Here is an 8,781-nt window from a genome sequence, read left to right as displayed (position 1 = left end):
CAGGAACATTAGTAAAATCTACTTTTTGAAAGTTGCATCTGGTGAGCCTCACCAGTCTGAAGATACTGTTATTTCCTATACCTTATATCGATTAAAGTATCATATTAAGTGTGTTAATATTACATACCAAGATTTTAGTACTTTGTTTAAATTCAACAGACAATGGGAGTGTTTTAAATGGAAAGTAAACCGTCGTGTTTAATTTCTGATAAGGCGAAAATCAACGTTTGCAACATTGAAGTTTCCCGGTGGGGCAGCAGTAAGTCTTAGGGGTTTGCAACGCTAAAATCGGGAGTTCCATTCCACTAGGTGGACACAACATTGACAACTAGGACAAAGAAAAATCTCAGACAGAAATAAAAGGTGAGAATCAGTTAAGTGCTTCAAGAACGTGTGTTTGTTGGTCGAACATGATAGTAATTACTTAGCCTGTATGGAAGAGTTCGCCAATCAAATGGAAAAGAAATTAGATCTTTTAATAAAGGAAAATTTTAGTTTGAACAATGATCTAAATTTATGTCGCAATGAGATACAGGAATGTGTGTAAAACATATTTTCTCTTCGAGGAAATACTCCAATAGATTTAAAGTCACAAAATACATGTAATATAGAAATACACTGTATGGTAACTTATACAGCAGTTTTTGGTAAAGGCGGTATCCGTCACACAAAATATGCTTGCACCTTTCAGCCGTGACGGTAAATTCCACTATTCGTTGATAAAAGAGTAGCCTAAGAGTTGGTAGTGATTGGTGATGACTAACTGCCTTCCCTCTAGTCTTAAACTGCTAAAGTAGGGACGGCTATCGCAGATAGCCCTTGTGTAGCTTTGCGCGAAATTCAAAAACAAACAAACAAAACAGTGAATGATGAACTGCTTTGTATTGCCACTTGACTTGTTAATGATTGTCTTGTTTAAAATATTCATAATTTTACAATATATGATTGTTTCAAGGAAACAGATTAATTCCGATTTGATAATGAACGGAAATGCTTTATCCAGGGTTGATTCAACTAGGATTCTTGGAACTATCATTCAGAATAACCTTAAATGGGATAAACATGCAGAGGCCCGGCATGGCCAGGTGGTTAAGGCGCTCGTAATCTGAGGGTCGAGGGTTTGAATCCCTATCGCACCAAATATTCTAATTTAGCAGTGTAAGACTAGAGGGAAGGCAGCTAGTCATCACCATCCACTGCCAACTCTTGGGCTACTCTTTTACCAATGAATAGTGGGATTGACCGTCAAATTGTAACGCCCACACGGCTGAAAGTACGAGCATGTTTGGTGTAACGGGGATTCGAAACCGCAACACTCAGATTACGAGTCGACTGCCTTAACCACCTGACCATGCCGGGCGCTGATCTATTGTAATGTTTCTCACCATTATAATTTAATCCTTTACTGTCTTGTCAAATCCTCCTAAATTTATAGCCAAAAAAAAAAAAAAAAAAGCTATTAATGGTGACAGTCAAAAGAATTTCATTTATACTTTAAGTTCTGATAACAGGAACCATTTTATGAATAAAGAACCTGTCATCAGTTCAGATTTTTCCTCATTTAAAAAAACCGAAAAACATTGATGCAACTTGTCCGTTTGTTCAAGTTGCAACATTAAATAATGAAACGTAACCATTTAAACGACAATGATATTATTACGTAAGATAAAAAGAAAGCAACGACTTTATCGTCGTTCTAAACAAACAGGTCATATTTCTTCCAAAAATAAATACTTCGAATTTGAGACCTCATTTAGTATCTAGTATATGACCATAAGGCCAGATATTTTGATAATGTTTTCAAAATGAGAAACTTTAGTGACATTTGTCGAACTATCAACAAAGAGTTTGGTGGTACTAAAGAAAGTAGAGGCAAAACCTCACGAAATTTGTATTAAGTCGAGTTATCTTATTGCAGATACTAAAAGTATTAACGACAGTTTTACTCTGCAGGGTGTCATCCTGATTAACGTCAAGTGTCAAGATAAATCAATAGTTCAATCCATTTGTCTTGGACCAACAACAGCGACTGAAATACACACAGCAATTGGTGGACTTTCAAACTCTTCTTCATCGGGTTGGAATGATGAAATATACAAGCGAACCAATAAATGAACCCTTAACTGTATTTTCAGATGAAGTATGTACCACAAGAGAAAATCCTAAGGTACTTCAAGCTACCCAAATGGTACCCATTTATAGGGTGGAGATCTAAACAAAGCAGAACATTCTTGATGACGAGAAACCCACTTGAAATAAAAATGTATCTCTTTTTATCAATAAAAGTGTTAATATCCATACCAGCCGTTCTGAGATATAGAGTGGAACATTATCAGGCGATATGTATTTCATCTGCTTTACTCGTGTTAATGAACGTATACTTTATAATTATTGCTTGTTTGTTTTTCACAAAATAGTGTTATAAATAATTCACTATTTGGTTTAAGTACAAATCAACTTAAAAATGTTTGTTGACATTTAAAAGAAAGATTATCAAGGCTTATCTGTGAAGCCAAGAAATCGATTTTATTTTGTGACCCAGACATTGCCAAGACATTTGACTGCGTTAATAATACAGTTTCACTTTTTAAATGCAACCATTATGGTCTACAAGATAAAATGTATGACATCTTAAAATCTTGTTTGAAAACAGACAACGTTGTTCTTCAATTCAAGGTATACTTTCAGAAATATTCGCTGTGGAGTTCCTCAAGGCTCAAACACAGGCCCTCTATTATGTGTTATTAATTTAATATATGTATAGTCAAAAAATGGTTGATATCTTTATACTGAGGCCCCGGCATGGCCAAGTGGTCAGGGTGCTCGACTCATAATGCGAGGATCGCAGGTTCGAATTCCCGTCATACCAAACATGCTCGCCCTTTTCGCCATGGAGACCTTATAACGTGACAATTACTCCCACTATTCTTTGGTAAAAGATTTGGAGGTAGGTAATGATGATTAGCTACCTTCCCTCTTGTCTAACACTGCTAAATTAGGGACGGCCAGCGCAGATAGCCCTCGTATAGTTTTGCGGGAAATTCGAAAACCAATGAAATCTTTATACTGATAATATGACTCTCGTTATAAAAGCAAATTATTTTGCTAAGTGTTACAAAACAGTGAGGCCCGGCATGGCCAGGTGGGTTAAGGCGTTTGACTCGTAATCTAAGGGTCGCGGGTTCGAATCCCCGTCGCACCAAATATGTTCGCTCTTTTAGCCGTGGGGGCGTTATAATGTGACGATCCATCCCACTATTCATTGGTAAAAGAGTAGCCCAAGAGTTGACGGTGGGACGGTGATGACTAGCTGCCTTCCTTCTAGTCTTACACTGCTAAATTAGGGACGGCCAGTGCTGATAGCCCCCATGTAGCTTTGCGACATGGCGTAAGGAAGTATTTGAAGTTTATCACATCAACTTTTTGTCAAATGACTTTTGGCATAAATATGTGGGATGCAAATGTTTATGTATTAATATCAACCTGGTTATTGAAGAAGACACCTAAGACTTATGACTGTTCTCTCATATATAGCATCTGTGACCAGCAAATTTAAATATGGAGTGTTAACAATTTATCAAAACTAGTTTACCGATTTGTCTGTATTTCGTAGGATATTACAATATTTAATCGTAATTTGAACTTGTTGAAATCTATCTGAAGAAAATTTGTGTTCCTATCGAAAAAAACAAAAAATTCTCTATACGTCCACGAAGTAATTCCGTTTGGAGATCAAAGTATTTTTATCATGTTGCTGCGATTACTTTTAAAAGAATACCGTTAGATGGTTGGTTAACTCCCAATAGTAATATGGGGTCCCCGGTTCGAATCCCCGTGACATTAAACATGATCGCCCTTTCAGCCGTGAAAGTGTTATAATGTTACGATCAATCCCACTCTTCGTTGGTAAAAGAGTAGCCCAACAGTTGGCGGTTGATGGTGATGACTAGTTGCCTTCCCTCTAGTTTTACACTGCTAAATTAGGGAGGGCTAGCGCAGATAGCCCTCGTGGAGCTTTGAGCGAAATTCAAAAACAAACCAGTAAATACTTGCAAAACTATCATCCGACGTTCGTCCCTGAGAGGCCTGGCATGGCCTAGCGCGTTAAGGCGTGCGCTTCGTAATCCGAGGTTCGCGGGTTCGCGCCCGAGTCGCGCCAAACAAGCCGTGAGGGCGTTATAATGTGACGGTCAATCACAATTCGTTGGTAAAAGAGTAGCTTGGCGGTGGGTGGTGATGACTAGCTGCCTTCCTCTAGTCTTATGCTAAATTAGGGGCGGCGTCGAGTAGCTTTGTGCGAAATTCCAAACAACAACAACAAATCGTCCCCTGAGATGAACAGAATATTGATTACGTATTACGTGGCTTTGCGTTAGTATAAGCAAACAATGCAGAAAGAACCATGTGAAGTTAAAGGGGTTTTGTTTTCATAAACAAAGTTACAGAGTGAGAGATCAGTGCTGTGCCAATTACAGATATTAAAGCCCCGTTTTTAGCTCTCAGAATTATCGCTGAACCACCAGGGGATAAGTTAAATTATGAAAACATTGAAAATAATCTTATTATTAAGTACCGTGATATAAACATTTGTAAATGTCAAATAATTGAAGAAGTTTGTTTGTGTTCATTAATCATAAAGCTACACAGTGGGCTATCTGTGGTCTGCCCAGTTTCTAGTGTTGTAAGTCCAGGGACACATTGTTGTGCCACTGGAGGGCGCATCCAGATAAACAATCTTCTAAAGACCCACAGTCAAATAAAGATATTTAAGCTTACATGTACAAATCATAAAATTTGTAATAACTCATACCAATAATTCACACATATTCGTACACACACTTTGGTCCCCCGCTAGTACAGCGGTAAGTCTACAGATTTACAACGCTAAAATCAGGGGTTTGATTCCCCTTGGTGGGCTGAGCACACAGCCCAATGTGGCTTTGCTATAAGAAAACACGCATACATTTTCGCGTGTGTATGGAATATTATTATTTTCTTTTTCCAGTATGTATTACAGATGTTTCATTACATTACAAATTAGTATAAAATAATATTTTTTCCTAACTGATCTCAAAATTACAGCACAGACGTGAAAAGATCAAATTTATAACAAGTCATGTGCAGTATAGTTTCCGCACACACACATATCTATATACACAAGTATATTTGAATGCAATAACTCGTGTTATTGAATACCTTTGTTCTCAGTAATTCCCAATAGTCAGTCAGAGAATTTAAAGTATGATAACACTCTGTTTGATATTTGATTTTACTAGTATCTCTTTTTTTTAAACTTTGATATATATATTTGAATTTTAGTTTTATTTCGTTTGAATTTCAAACATGCTCTTGTATTCTCTAATTTTAGTTTCGTGAACAGTCCTCCGAGGGTTCAGAGGTAACTTCAGTTCGAGCATTGATCCCCGCAACGAACATAGCTCAAAATAGTCTACTGAGTGATTTTGCACCAAAACAAACAAGTAGGGCGTCGAACGTGATTTTTGTGGTCAGCATGTTTGGCATGCAAACCCAAAAGTTCTTTCTTTACGTGATATTCCATACTACAACGCCAATTTTAAAAGTTTTTGTACTGCATTTTCCTTTACCTTCCAAGCTTGTTTCATGCTGTCTAACATGACTTTTATTTTATTATCTAGGCTTTTTGTTATTATCTGTTCATGATAATTGCTGTTTTTTAAATTTTTACATATTTTGTGTGAGTTATAAATTACGATGACAAGTTTAAAAAGAGAGAGTTTAGCGTTAAGTGGATTCGAAACGAAAATAAATTTAAAATATAACGACGATACAGTGTGTTTTTTCTTATAGCAAAGCCACATAGGGCTATCTGCGTAGCCCCTTGAGGGAAATCGAACCCCTGATTTTAGCGTTGTAAATCCGGAGACTTACCACTGTACTAGCGGGGAGCTACGACGATACAAAATTAAGAAAATTGTATGTAAATACGAGATCATGATAATATAAATTTAAGATGTGAAAGATCAGGTAGAACAAAAACTTTTTTAAAAAGATGAATTAAAATATTAAATTGTGTTTGGAATTTCGCACAAAGCTACTTGAGGGCTATCTGTCCCTAATTTAGCAGTGTAAGACTAGAGGGAAGGCAGCTAGTCATCACCACCCACCGCCAACTCTTGGGCTACTCTTTTACCAACGAATAGTGGGATTGACCGACACATTATAACGCCCCCACGGCTGGGAGGGCGAGCATGTTTGGCACGACTCGGGCGCGAACCCGCGACTCTCAGATTACGAAGCGCACGCCTTAACGCGCTAGGCCATGCCAGGCCCTATTAAAATATTAAAAAGAAACCGACAACAGAAAATATTTAGAAAACGACTCACGTGCTAGATACCCATTGTTATACATCTAACAAAATAAGAAAGTCACAAAATTACCACTTAAACCATGAATTATCTTCAAATGTAAAGAGCGCAAATTATATACTCTAATAAGGTACGTCAAAATTGTTATTTTTCCTGTATAATACGCTTTTATTATAGGGGTCTTAAGTTTTGACATATTGAAAACTCATTTGGGAATTTCACTGTTGAGCCAATTAACGTACAACTTTAACTCATGTTTGTTAGCACCGTCAAAAGATGGGGTAACAAAATCTATATTTTCTTTCATATAAAGTGACATATTTAGCAAAGGATGACCAACCAGACGCCAGCATTTTATTCAATAAGCCAATGAAGTAAGCTATAACAATCTATCTTGTAACTCATTCATGCAGACAGAGGAAACTAGTAGCATCTCTCTTTCTTAAATGTTATGAGTTTATAAACTGTTATAAAACAATAGGAGATTTTAGGTAATATATTATTAGAAATATATTTTATGTATTATTATGTGGAATATTATGGATTTTTATGTAATAAAATATTCTAGAAATGAAAAATAAACGTGCCGTTTGAAAGAAGCTGTTCTTAAATTCTCCCAACATGAATATTGCATAGACCGTTCTTAGCAGCCATATTTATAATACGAGCCATTTTGTTTTGGTGTGTTTGAGAAGGTGGTTTTTAATATTTTCAGTCGTAAATGTACGCTTGATTGTTGCTGATAACTGGCGTGAAATGGGCATATGAAAAGGAAAAATATGTAAATTGAGTTCTGTTTATAAGTCGTTGTTTTTTGATTGAGAGGAATCTTTTGCTGACAGTTTCAAATAGTAATAATTTTTTTGAATGACGATTTTCACGATGCAGGTTGTGTACGTTTAGCCGGAAACCGCGGGCTCCAACACCGTCCCTCGGGAGAATATTAGTTAGGCCTACTGGGGATTATAATTTCGGTGTTAACTGTTTCGAAATCTGACATAGATGCAAGATTATGTCATTCGGACTCAGTTATTGATTTAAATGTGTTCGTTTAGATACTATTTAGGTAAGTTAAAATACAGTAGCATAGAACAAGTTTATAACTGTTAGCTTTGTGATTGTTACTAGTGTTAGAGCTTATGTTCATTACTGTATCTGATTTAGAAGCACAAGTTGTTATAACAACGTAAATAGAAATCGCCTCGGTTATCTGCACAAACATGATTAAAAATTAACCTCAAATCAAAGTACGCTTTTGCTCACCATTTTAGATTATGTAGATATTTTTGTTATTGAAAAACTTTGTTGAAGTTAATTTGTGGAATTTAATGAGATGATAAAGAATATTAAAAGCCCTAAAATTAGTGAAATAATTTATTGAAGATTGTTTGACATTTTGGTTAATTCATTAACTCGTTACCAGACTTAACGTTGTATTTGACGAATATTGAAAATAATAAAACGGCGATGTTTATTTACTTAATCTTATAACTTAAGTGTGTTTAATAAAATATTTTTTTTAGTTCTACACGTGATATTGAGAGTAAATCGAATTTTGGAGCACACACATACACAGTCATTTTCTAATAAATAATTTGAAATGTATAATTCAACATATTTTTGTTGACTTTTATTTAAAAATTATTATAGTTTGAAATAATGCATAGAATTTTGCTACTAGAAAAAAAAGTGAAAGTTTTTTTTTTTTTTTACTTTTGTTGCTGTACTAAATAAAATAACTTCAAACTGGATTATATAGTAAATTCTGTATTTATGTATTTTGTATATAATAGTGTAAAATTGTATTGTTTATTAATCCTTTATTGATATTATAATTAGTAATGGATTTGACATAATGCAGTTATTTCATGTTTCACCCTATATTCCATTCAGACAATTTACACAAGTAATTTAGTATTATTAAATATGTCTGTTATGCACTTGATCACAGAGCAGGTCAGACACACTTAAGGTAATGAATTATTAAATTGTAAGATACAGAGAGATGTCCAAATGTTATGAAGTAGTGGTAACTATTATATTAGACAACTGTTAGTGTATATGCTAGTATAACAAACATCTAGTAAATGCTCTTGTATATTTAGGTCTAAACTAGAAGTATGTTTGTTTTTTTCATTTAAAAATTATAATAAAATTGTAAAAATATGTTTAAAATATACAGCTAAAAAACCAAACAGAAAGACATTTTATTTAAAGAAATGTTGATATTATTAGTTTTAAACTGCAGCATAAGCAAGTGTTTTGTAACTTTTCAAGTAGGTTGCCAAGTTGTCTTGTATTTAAACTGCTAAAATAGTGTTTAGGATAGAGGGGTTGTCCTACAAGGAAAGGTTAAGATCTCTGAAACAGTTTTTTCTCTTGATAAAATGAATTAGAGAGGAACTAATTGAGGTGTTTAAAGATTGTTAAGGG

General features: G+C 35.0%; 1 protein-coding gene across 1 annotated transcript in view; it reads left to right on the top strand.

The window, feature by feature from the left end:
• The first annotated feature begins 7,017 nt into the window (after window positions 1–7,017).
• LOC143233960 (uncharacterized) overlaps window positions 7,018–8,781 on the top strand; it is a 79,581-nt gene continuing 77,817 nt past the window's right edge. The window contains 1 exon segment of the mRNA XM_076470895.1: window positions 7,018–7,414. The gene's annotated coding sequence lies outside the window, so the exon portion shown is untranslated.

Source organism: Tachypleus tridentatus, chromosome 12 (genome assembly GCF_004210375.1).
Source record: "Tachypleus tridentatus isolate NWPU-2018 chromosome 12, ASM421037v1, whole genome shotgun sequence".
In the NCBI taxonomy this organism is placed as follows: Eukaryota; Metazoa; Arthropoda; class Merostomata; order Xiphosura; family Limulidae; genus Tachypleus; species Tachypleus tridentatus.
The sequence above is the reverse complement of the archived record's forward strand: the minus strand, read 5'-3'. Positions and strand labels throughout refer to the sequence as shown.